The sequence below is a fragment of the Dendropsophus ebraccatus genome, chromosome 14 (genome assembly GCF_027789765.1).
Source record: "Dendropsophus ebraccatus isolate aDenEbr1 chromosome 14, aDenEbr1.pat, whole genome shotgun sequence".
NCBI classification, from domain to species: domain Eukaryota; kingdom Metazoa; phylum Chordata; class Amphibia; order Anura; family Hylidae; genus Dendropsophus; species Dendropsophus ebraccatus.
In genome coordinates, this window is record NC_091467.1 from 32,031,506 (window position 1) to 32,044,498 (window position 12,993).

The following is a 12,993-nucleotide window of genomic DNA, read 5'->3' on the forward strand; positions in this document are numbered from 1 at the left end:
TGTTGGCATGCTCGGCAAGGATGAATGACAGGCCGAGCACACTGACAGGCACACAGACAGTGACTAGACACGGGCAGGGAGCCGCCCAGATGACTACCTGCCGCACGCCAGTGGAATAAACTTAATTGTCTCTGGTATAAAGCTGCTGCAATCGCAGCCAATACATGTCTCAAGCTGCACAGGAGCTTTATACTGTGCTCCAGGGAACCAAATCAGCCAAATTGGGCAGACTGGTTCCCTTTAATGAATGTATTTCCAAGAATAACTATGTTCGTTTATAAGGAAAAGACCACTGTTGCTTTGGTGCAGGGCAAACAAGTTGGGAAAAATACATATACTTATTTTGCTCAGAATAGCCTTTTTGGAAGGAGACCATGTAGTATATTTATGAGCTATTTTATGTGTTTCCATATGGTATACATTCCCCTTATTGTGTGGTCTCTGTGTGGACAGTCAAATGGAAAAGGTGTGCCATAATTGAGGCATCCTATACACAGCTTAGTACATTGACTAGTGGATATGCTGGGTTAATGAAACATGGCTCTCCTACCCTTCAAAGGGGGCTGAGCTGCAGTAGCATGTCCACTACACAATGTATGGAACTATTTGCTTTCGGCTCTGTTCTCCATGTATGCAATCACTCTGATGAGTGGGGATGAACTCTTGAAATATGTTATTGTTCCCGGCACATTTCCGTGAATAAACTCTTCACACTACAGAGAAGTGGTGAGTCTCTTTAAGTACCATTAGACAGCACTCAGTGGAGCTTATTACTCATTTCATCTACTATCCTGTGTATACGGGCACCACAGCTTTGGAAAATAGTAGATCAGTGGGGGTGCCAGGTGTCCGTGCTCTACTATCTGGTCTCCAGCAGAACGGAGCCATGCAATCATTCGATCACTGTTCTACCCTATTGTCACTATAGTAGAATAATATTACATTTTTTCAAGGACAGTCAGGGTGCATTCAAACATACAGGATCTGCAGCAGATTTGATGGCGCAGATTTGAATCTGCAGCAGATTTGATGGCCCAGAGTTACTTTGCATTGAATCTGCAACTTCAAATCTGCGCCATCAAATCTGCTGCAGCTGCCGTGCAATCAATCGATCACTGTTCTACCCTATTGTCACTATAGTAGATGAATAATACTACACAATTAGTTGCTTTAAAAAGAACAAAAAATTGCGAGACGCTCAAAGGGTAAAATAAATCACTGAATGGATGGGATGTCTCCTTGAACACAGCTCAGACCATCCAATACAAGATGACTTTTTTTTTTACACCAAAATGTCAATGTGGACACCAGAGACTGATTGTGTTCTATCAATAAATAGTTTCAGTCTGTATCAAAATATGCGCAGGCAGACTAGCCAGGGCCACTTATTACCCAAGCAAGAAGAAATAACTTATTTTTAATCATTAGGACAGAGATTCTGCATAATTACAGCCGCAGGGCCGTCGGCAGGATCGATAGCGCTGCGGGCAATAAAACAGCCAGGCGTCTTTGATTTCAAACTTCTGTTCAATCTCGTTACAACAAAGACTTTCACTTAATTAAGGGCCAGAAAATGTCAATTTGTTTTAAACAAAGACTGATTTGTTTCAGTCGTGATCTTCACCACGGAGAAAATGAACACTGGATTTATCAATATGAATCTCCCACTTAGAACTCGATCATATGTTCAAAGGAAGAAGGGGAAATGTCTCAAAGACATAAGGAAATATTTATTATATATATATATATATATATATATATATATACATACACACACACACACACACACACACACTCACCGGCCACTTTATTAGGTACACCATGCTAGTAACGGGTTGGACCCCCTTTTGCCTTCAGAACTGCCTCAATTCTTGGTGGCATAGATACAACAAGGTGCTGGAAGCATTCCTCAGAGATTTTGGTCCATATTGACATGATGGCATCACACAGTTGCCGCAGATTTGTCGGCTGCACATCCATGATGCCAATCTCCCGTTCCACCACATCCCAAAGATGCTCTATTGGATTGAGATCCGGTGACTGTGGAGGCCATTTGAGTACAGTGAACTCATTGTCAAGTTCAAGAAACCAGTCTGAGATGATTCTAGCTTTATGACATGGCGCATTATCCTGCTGAAAGTAGCCATCAGATGTTGGGTACATTATGGTCATAAAGGGATGGAGATGGTCAGCAACAATACTCAGGTAGGCTGTGGCGTTGCAACGATGCTCAATTGGTACCAAGGGGCCCAAAGAGTGCCAAGAAAATATTCCCCACACCATGACCCCACCACCACCAGCCTGAACCGTTGATACAAGGCAGGATGGATCCATGCTTTCATGTTATTGACGCCAAATTCTGACCCTACCATCCGAATGTTGCAGCACAAATCAAGACTCATCAGACCAGGCAACGTTTTTCCAATCTTCTACTGTCCAATTTCGATGAGCTTGTGCAAATTGTAGCCTCAGTTTCCTGTTCTTAGCTGAAAGGAGTGGCACCCGGTGTGGTCTTCTGCTGCTGTAGCCCATCTGCCTCAAAGTTCGACGTACTGTGCGTTCAGAGATGCTCTTCTGCCTACCTTGGTTGTAACGGTTGGCTATTTGAGTCACTGTTGCCTTTCTATCAGCTCGAACCAGTCTGCCCATTCTCCTCTGACCTCTGGCATCAACAAGGCATTTCCGCCCACAGAACTGCCGCTCACTGGATGTTTTTTCTTTTTCGGACCATTCTCTGTAAACCCTAGAGATGGTTGTGCGTGAAAATCCCAGTAGATCAGCAGTTTCTGAAATACTCAGACCAGCCCTTCTGGCACCAACAACCATGCCACGTTCAAAGGCACTCAAATCACCTTTCTTCCCCATACTGATGCTCGGTTTGAACTGCAGGAGATTGTCTTGACCATGTCTACATGCCTAAATGCACTGAGTTGCCGCCATGTGATTGGCTGATTATAAATTAAGTGGTAACGTGCAGTTGGACAGGTGTACCAAATAAAGTGGCCGGTGAGTGTGTGTGTGTGTGTATGTGTATATATATATATATATATATATATATATATATATATATATATATATATATATATATATATATACACACACACACACAGACATACACATACAGGGTGGTCCAAAAGTAGCTGGACAGTATGTGTAATAGAGTTGAAGGGGAAGATTTATTAAATATGGTGTAAAGTGAAACTGGCTCAGTTGCCCCTAGCAACCAATCAGATTCCACCTTTCATTCCTCACAGACTCTTTGGAAAATGAAAGGTGAAATCTGATTGGTTGCTAGGGGCAACTGAGCCAGTTTCACTTTACATCATGTTTGATAAATCTCCCCCGAATTCATAACCCTATTACACATGCTGTCCACCTACTTTTGGACCACCCTGTATATGCTAAAAATATTTCTCCTATAATAAAATGATCACCAAAACCACAAGAAAAACATCTGCTGCCAAGTTGGGTGATAACCAATTACAGCTGGTTTTCTTGGTAGTTTCCTACAGGCTGAAACTAAAAGAATAAGAATAAAAATTAAAAAAAGACGCACCCTCTACACACTCCTAAATTCTTGGCCACTCCAATGTCTTGGTGGAAGTGACATTGTGTACTCAGTGAATGTAGTGCTGCAGTCAATCATGGGCCTGAGCGCTCATGTGTCCTACGCTCAGGCCAGTTACTGGGTGCATCGTCTCTTGCACAAAATAAGTGGGTTTTTTTGTTGTTGTTTTTTTCAATTGCTTCTACGAAACGTTCAAAAATTTCCAAAAACCTCTATACTGTTGCATAACGTTACCTTTTGTTACTCTAGAAAAGTTGGATGCCGACTCCTAAGATAACCTCTTTTCATGGTGTTAAAAATGTATTTAGCCCCGTGTACTGCTATGCTTTATTTGCTATTATTTTAGGCAACATGTTCTTAAAAGATTCCACAGTTTAAACGCAGACACCTATAGAACTCTGTTTGCTAAGGTGAAGATAACTGCAGCACAAACACCCATCCTCCCTGATTCACACCACTGTGTCACAAGAAACTAATTCCAAGTGTTTTCGCACTTCTCCCCCGTCCCTGAGACGTCTAATAAAATGAGGCTGGGGCACTAATTTTACCACAACTCCTAACCAGAATACGTTCTGTAACTTCAAACATATCAACCTCACACCCTTTCGCATACACGGCTCTATTCACCCTTTCAACCATATATCTGTATGTATAACCTATACACAAATGTATACTGTAAATGTCTCAGAGTATGGGAAGAGAGAGCTTTCTCAGACTCATCATGCCTGTATTCATTGTATAGGCCAGCTGTGCTCTTTTACTTATAGGCCAAAAATTAGAAAAAAAGAAACGTCCTTTGGTGTAGATTACACATCATGGGTATGGCCACACAAGCCGAAACACAGTGGATTTTTTGCCGTGGGCAATCGGCAGCACTAACACATGTAAGGCTTTGTGCACACAAGTATTTGGTCTGCATTTTTAGCCTGTGCTGTTTGGTTTGTTTTCTGAGCAATTTGTTTAAACAATTTACAGACTTTATTTCTCCTATTAGGGAAGCCTCACACGAAGATCTGACTAAATAACTGAACACAGCATCAAATCTGCTGCAGATCCTGTACATGTGAACACACCCTAATATGCTGTGTATGCAAGGCATAAGGAAGTTTTCACATTAGCATATTATTAATGTATGTTTTTGGTCTCAAGTTATGGCCTAACCACAGGTCTCAGATCAACGGTTAGGCCTGGACTTGTTATACCAGTGTGAAACCCCCCTAATGGTACGTTCACACTTACCGGATCCGCAGCTGATTTTCTGTTGCGGATCCGCAGCAGATTTCATCTAAATAACTGAACACTGCATAAAATCTGCGCCATCAAATCTGCTGCGGATCCTGTAGGTGTGAACGCACCCTAAGGCTGGGTTCACACTACGTATATTTCAGTCAGTATTGTGGTCCTCATATTGCAACCAAAACCAGGAGTGGATTGAAAACACAGAAAGGCTCTGTTCACACAATGTTGAAATTGAGTGGATGGCCGCCATATAACAGTAAATAACTGCCATTATTTCAATATAACAGCCGTTTTAAAATAACAGCAAATATTTGCCATTAAATGGCGGCCATCCACTCAATTTCATCATTGTGTGAACAGAGCCTTTCTGTGTTTTCAATCCACTCCTGGTTTTGGTTGCAATATGAGGACCACAATACTGACTGAAATATACGTAGTGTGAACCCAGCCTAAGGGTGCGTTCACACATACAGGATCCGCAGCAGATCGGCAGCTGATTTGATGGCGCAGATTTGAATCTGCAGTAGATTTGATGGCCCCGAGTTACTTTGCATTTAATCTGCAACTTCAAATCTGCGCCATCAAATCTGCTGCAGATCCTGTACGTGTGAACACACCCTTAGGGTACAAACACACCCACCGTATACGCAGCAGACCTGGTGGTGCATATTTAATGCTGTGTTCAGTTATTTAGATCTTATCTGCTGCGTATCTGCTGCGTATCGCAGCAGTAAATACACTGCGTATACGGTGTGTGTGTTTGTACCCTTAAAGGACATGTTGTGGAATTACAATCCGCATCGCAGGCTAATTTACCTCATAGATTATATTCAGTTTTTTTCCCACAACATGTGGATGATGACCAAACACATCAATGTCACCACATACAGTATACATGTGTATATAGATATTAATGTAGAGGGAGATTTTATCATGAGAATTAGGTTTGGGCCAGTACATATAGATTATTATACATAATACATTTTAAAGGGAAACTGTCAGCTATAAAAGATGTCCCAAATAGCTTAAATGGCTACCTAGCTATAAAAGTATTAAAGAGATTATCCAGTGCTGCAAAAACATGGCCACTTTCTTCCAGAGACAGCACCACTCGTCACCAGTTTGGGTGGAGTTTGTAATTAAGTTCTATTAGGAGCTTAATTGCAAACCACACCTGAACTAAGGATAAGAGTGGGGCTGTCTCTGGAAGTAAGTGTCCATGTTTTTGTAGTGCTGCATAACCCCTTTAAGACTATCCATACCTTTAGTTTAGTTGTCCAAGGCTGCAATCAACTAAAAAAAAAAAAATATTAAATACCAATCTGAAGTCTCATAGAGGCATGACCATAGCACTAAAGTGCCTTGGCCATGCATCTATGACACTTTAGAGTAATAGAGTAATAAGAGGAAACCTGTCACTGGGGACGTGGGCACAGAGCCCGCCCGACCCCCCCGGTGCAGCCCCCGGATACTTAACCCTTTCCGGCAAGTCCCGCTCCTAGAGCCAGTCCCGGGATGAAGATATCAGCGCCCAAAGCCGTGCGCACGCTGTATGCGAATTACCCGAGATGAGTCCGATGCCCATAGAGAATGACTGGAGCCATCATTCTCTATGGGCATCGGACTCACCTCTGCAGCGCGCGCGCACGGCTTCGGGCGCTGATATCTTTGTCCCGGGACCGGCTCCCGGAGCGGGACTCGCCGGAAAGGGTTATTATGCGGGGGCTGCACCGGGGGGTCGGGCGGGCTCTGTGCCCGCATCCCCCATGACAGGTTCCCTTTAAAAAAGCATTTTAGGTGACTACAGCCTCAGACAACTACAGTAGGTATGGATAGTCTCACTACACACAATGCAATGTAGCCATGTAAACAGTTTGGGACACCTTTATCAGCTTACATTACAGTTTCCCTTTAAGAATGATTTCATATCTCTAATGTGGCATCTCTTTAATCGCCCTCAGACGGGTCTTCTAAATCTATTTCTAAACCCATCAGCGGTAGGTTTGGATCGATGACATCACCTAAAAACTAAACGAGCAATGTATGTGTTGAGTCTTTAAAGTAAATCCCACAAAGCAAGAACTAGGGAACCTATGAAGCACAGCAAAGCCAGCTGCTGAGAGGGGAAAGTGCCGCACAAAAGAGAAATATTACTTGCAGATGATAAGAGAAATGATGGCCATTCATTTATCTCCCAGGCGCTGTGGGAGATTATGGCAGCCTGTTCCAGCAGTGAAACTCATATAACATTAATAGTGATTCAAATGATCTGTATTTCTAGCTGTAAGGCCAGAACTAACCCAATATTTCCAAGGAAGATGAAAAAATGATAATACACAGTCAATTGTAATCGGTGGCTGGATCTAATGAACTTACAGCTGAAGCCGGGGAAATTCATTGCTCTCAGTCTCAAGATGAGAATGTTAAACTGATGATGGCCTGATTCTGGTGTAATGAGGATTCTGAGATTGGAGGAGTGGTGCATTGCAATGCAGGGTATGTCTGCAGATGCTACACAGTGAAACCCCAACAGCTTTCATTTTTTCTTAGTCTATACCAGGGCCGGCGGCAGCACAGGGCCTACCCGGGCAAGTGCCGGGGCCCACAGTGCCTCTAGGGGCCCAAGGCTCTAATGTTTAGCCCCCTCACTGTAGTGCAGCCCTGAACATTAGAAGACATAGGAGAAAAGAGCAGGACCTGTGTGTGTGTGTCAGTCAGTAATGTATGTCAGTCAGGTGTGTCAATTAGTAGTGTGTGTCAGTCAGTAATATGTGTCAGTCAGTCATGTCTAGTGTCAGTAAGTGTGTGTGTATAATGTGTGTTTGCGTATGTTAGTGGTGTCTCAAATAATTGTGCATAGTGGAAGGATGAGGGGCCCCTTTTGGCTCTGTCACTCAAGGGCCCGCAAAAACCTGGAGCCAGCCCTGGTCTATACCTCTAAACTAAATGCACAGCTGCAGTGTAAAGCATGGGGGGTGACACAGGTAGTGTTTCAGACTACATTACAGGTTTCACATAGGCGAAAGGGCCATTTTCCGACAACTTTTCGCATCTCATGAATACAATATCCTCCTGTCTGCCAGCATGAGCAATGCACTGCAACTAGGAAAGTAAGAGCTTACAGCATATTCACAGGTAGAGACACTGCTGAAACCCCTGTCTGTCCCTACTCTATGATATGGCAGAATAAACCTGGTGACAGAAGCCCTTTGAAACCTCAATACAGAGCATCTCTTTGGTAGCCCCCTTTGCTTTCAAAGACCACGTATGACCCAAAGCTCCAGCCCTCACCCAGGTATCCTATGCAGTATTCTCACCCCAACAAATCTTCAACCACAGCCTGTGTGGACAAGGAGGATTAGTTGTCAGCTTCTTTATGGCCTGGCCTCCGCCCAGCTGGGAATCCATAAAACATACACTCTAATCCGATACTAATCAAATAACGGCAGCCCCGGCCTATTATCTAGGTGGCCTACAGTTCACACATCAAGTGCATATTGCTGAATATTTTTTAAATTATGGAATTGTGATGTAGCCGAGTTAAATTTGCCATCTAAGTAGTCTGATTGGTTGCTGAAGAGATGCTGGAAGCTTCACTGATGCCACGTCATGAAGATGGCTTTCTACAACCCTTACAAGACCAGTTTCACGTGAATCTGTTACATGCACATTTGTGCGTTTGTATTACAGACGCAAGTACTGGTCCGACCCCATTTCTGATGACCCGACCTTACACCTCTCAGTCTGAGCCATCAAACCTGTGGTGAGGACTTGTATCAGTAATGTGGGCACGCAACATGTTCATCTGCAGCCAGATTGAGCATTTTTACATTCTGGTTTTTACCTCCAAAGAAAAAAATGCTGAAATTCCATAGCCCAAAAATTAATCTTTATTGAAAAGAAATATTAAAAACAATACATATAAAAAAAGAGACAAAAAACCAACATTAAAGAACAGTGGCTATCCCGGAGGAGATGATAGGTTTATGAACAAATAATATTACACATGCCCGGTCCCTGACCAATTACACTTGCACAATGCAAATAAATAGGTAATAGTGCAAAAAAAAAAAATTCATTAAAAGGTGGTAGTAAATACTCAATATATATAATTCATTATCATATTGCACTTAACCCATAACTATTATTGACCCCAAAGGTCCTAGAGACGTAGCACAGATACCTATAGGTAAAACGTATTATGTATCCTCCGGGACGCCACCACCCCAAACCCCACTACAACCCTTACAAGACCAGTTTCACGTGAATCTGTTACATGCACATTTGTGCGTTTGTATTACAGACGCAAGTACTGGTCCGACCCCATTTCTGATGACCCGACCTTACACCTCTCAGTCTGAGCCATCAAACCTGTGGTGAGGACTTGTATCAGTAATGTGGGCACGCAACATGTTCATCTGCAGCCAGATTGAGCGTTTTTACATTCTGGTTTTTAGTAGAAATCTAGGTTTATTTTTCTTTTATTTTAATAAGGAAAACATCCCTGGCTTATGATTATGTGAACACACCCCAGAATCTGGTGGCTAGGATTCAGCATTACTGCCCAACAAGGTGTTTGAGACTATGATAACTATTATGGTATGTGCACACTACGGAATACATGTGGAGATTTCAAGGGAATTCTTTGGGCAGACGGCGGAAGCCACTGGCGAATATTATTGAGTATATGGGACAGGCGGAACTTCAAGCGGAGGCCGTGCAGCGGAAGCTCCACGTGTATTTCATACTGTGCACATCCCCTCACTGTAAGGACAAACACCTTTTAACTGAAGGTAGCCATACACATACAATAGTTATCATTCCTGTTCTTCCCACACACAGAGGATAGGGTTGGCCGACCGTTTGTTATTGGGGGGGGGGGGGGGTCACTGCCAGACTTCTAGACTTCTCTACATAACAACTGGACAGGTGAAATTCAACATGACCATTGCCTCTGCCCACATCATCTGTCAGGGGAATCCAGAGGCCTTCACACACACTTCAAGCTGGTTTGACTGACTTTTCCCCAATATGCATAGGGGCATTTATGAGCCATAGATAAGACTTTGCAGTCTCCTCCCTTGGCCAAAAAGACCAGTTATCACTATAAGAGAAGAGCATGCTCTTCGTGCATGCTCGAGCCTGAACGAAAATTAAATTTCGGTAGCTGCAGAGGTTGGAAGCAGCCCTAGGGAGTCCAGGAAAACATGGAATACAGCCTATGGCTATCCATGTTTTCCCTTTGCACCAGATTTTTACATTTCTCAGCTGTGCGCCATGAGCCGAGTCATCACAGAGAACTAAGATTTGCTGATTTGTAGAGATAATAGAGATTGCGGCACAAAGGGGCACATAAATCAAAGTCTGCACCTTAACTTAAAGAAATTATTTTTGAGCAAGGACCTCCCTGTGCGCAAAAACTGTGCCTTTTTTTTTCTCTCAAGTTTGCACCTGTAATGTACAATAGGAGGTGTTTTATTTTTTTTCGGTCTGTGTGATCAGCATCGTGAACTGGATACAAATTGATCAGCTGAAAAGCTGCTAAGGCTTAAAGCAGAATAATGTGACAACTGCAAAGCGGCCAGTCGATTAGTAAATTACAGAGCAGCTAATGTCTTTGTTACCAGAGTAAACTCAATATGCCATGCACCATAAAGCCACGTGAATAGAAGAAAGAGCACCTACCCTTATATTGCCCTTAGCGCCCTTGTTTCTCCGGCAGAGTGTTACATCCCTGAATGAGTATTATGCGGTCAATGAATATGATTGGCAGCGACAGATATCTGTACGAATGTTTACATGAGCTGTATACAGTCGCTGTACAATCTCCTCTGCACCACTGCCAAGCACATGTCACCAGTACAATGCAATGTCACTTCCTCCCTGCACTCTGATCTATTGCTGCAGTACAGCACTGCCCAGGTCAGGTTCAGGGCAGAGATTTTCTGCCTCGTGTTCATTTTGTTGCATTATACAAAATAATAATAATAATAATAATAATAATAATAATAATAATAATAATAATATATATTATATATATATATATATATATTTTATCATCATCAAATACTATGCACCAGGATCTGAAATACTGGAAGAGTCCATCTCTAAATCCTGCCACGTGCGTGCTGCTATTGTTACAGCTGATGAATGAAAAGGCGTAGGAAAATAATGATGTATTCAGGATCTGTCAGACATGACTAGGCTATGTTTTAAGCCTACGGGTTACCTTGCAGTTGGATTATTTCCAGACCTGTAATACAGACTAGTCCATCCTATTGCTCATACCTGACCTGCCAAGCCTCTGGGAGTATAACAACTCAAGTACAAAAGGTTGCGCAACCAGCCCCCAGCTGTTCACATACAATCCAACCCATATATACAACAAATGTCTGTCTCGTAACAGTTCACAAACATCCGACAAGAGAATGCGGCATGTATAGCCTTCAGGTTAGCCGCACAATACTGTGTAATTACTGAATGACTTAATGGCTGGATAGCATGCTGGAACATCACTACCTGGAAAGTTTACACACCGGTAATAAAGTGCAAGCTCTTACGCATACAACCGCTGCTGTATACAACCATAATAATGATGTGTAAGTGAATTATGGTAGCTATGAGCTCTGCCTTCATGTAAATGACACTATACCTTAGAAATGTGGCCTATACCCACACTACAGAATTTATCACATTTCATTAGATTGTTCCTTGAGATCTGCATCAAATACTGTACAACCGTATAGCATGTTCCATTATACATGGTTTTCAATTAATACAATGTATTATATTAAATTATGTGTGCTTATCCAATTACGTCCCTCCAAGCTTCCAAGGGTGTAAATCCGGAGTTTAGGAACATGTAGTAAAGGGTCAGAAATCCCATAATGCCATAGTAACAACCAGGTCACAAAGCTATCAGAGGAATGCAAAACTTGGTATTGGGGGAGAAATAAGCATTAGTAAATCACAAGTAAATGGACATCTTATCCCTGCGGACTGTACAACTTATAGGAAAGTATTGCGGTTCTGCTGCATAATTCCATAGAAAGAAGACCTACCTGCTTCCATGTAACCGTATCTGTAGTACACAGTGCTGCTTAATATGAGGAAGCACCTCCTGTATCTCTCTCTCTGCATATGTCATCCACATATCTGTTATCACTAATCCCACGCCTGCCCCTCCACCATCACAATGACCACCAATGACCTACCTTACAAAGTCTGCAAGTACAGGAGTTGTGTAAGTAGTAAAGTGGGTCTGCAGAACGTGCGCAAATAAATCCAACAAGTAAGGAAGACATTGAAGTCATGCAAAGCTTTGTATCCTTTCTCCGGCTAAGCATGCTGGTTTACAGGCAGGGCAGGGAAATGCAGGAATCTCTTCCTTGTCTCCCCCTCCTCCTCCTCCTTTACCTCCCCCTTCCCCCTCCAGCATCCTCCTCCCCTCCATCTTTTGTTCACTGTCTCCTCTGAGAGCACACACACAATGTGCCTGACCCTCTGCCTACTGTACCTGCGGGAAGACCCCCAAGTGATCCCTGACCCCTTGGAATAGACATTTAGCATAGAGAGTACATGAATCCTATGCACCTCAGCTGGAATTCAAGGTTGTGTATTCACTCCAGCTAGTGGGATCTTTGATACTTTTTAGTTCATTGTTTGTTACACATCAATAATGTCTGTTCCAGTATTTAGATCACTGTTGTACTTTGTTTCTTCTCTTGTCATCTGGCCTTCTGGAGCTGTATCATGGAGCACTCATTCTACGGTTTAGTGAGGGTCTCAGTCATGAGATGAAAATACCCTTTTTAATAAAATTATAATAATTAGGTTAGTTCCTTGGAATATGAGTAGGCAATAGAGCTGTCCATACAGAAGAGAGGAAGAGAGGAATAAGCCACTGCAAGATACCTCTGCTGGTGGCTTCTCTCTTCTGAGAATCATAAGAGTCAGTAAAAAAATAGTGACCCAAATATAATAGTCAGTGTGAAAGCTGGCTAGGGCATGCTGAAATCCAATTGCCCCATCCTTTCTCTCGGCATCTGCTGTCTGGGGAAGATCATGAAAACCCCATAAACACTGGAAGGTCGAGGTCATCGGGTTTGGCAGTAATTCATATAATATATACTGCAACACTAAATTTTTGCAATCCGTTCTTTGCAAAAAACGCATAAAAAACTATG

General features: G+C 42.7%; 1 protein-coding gene across 4 annotated transcripts in view; it reads right to left on the bottom strand.

The window, feature by feature from the left end:
- Positions 1–12,993, bottom strand: part of TANC2 (tetratricopeptide repeat, ankyrin repeat and coiled-coil containing 2) — a 355,778-nt gene that overhangs the window by 139,776 nt on the left and 203,009 nt on the right. Inside the window, exon 1 of one of the 4 annotated variants that reach the window (XM_069953552.1) lies at positions 12,022–12,131. The exons of the other annotated variants lie outside the window; for them this stretch is intronic. The gene's annotated coding sequence lies outside the window, so the exon portion shown is untranslated. Of the gene's footprint in view, positions 1–12,021; positions 12,132–12,993 lie in introns of those variants that run through there. 4 annotated transcript variants of the gene reach the window in all.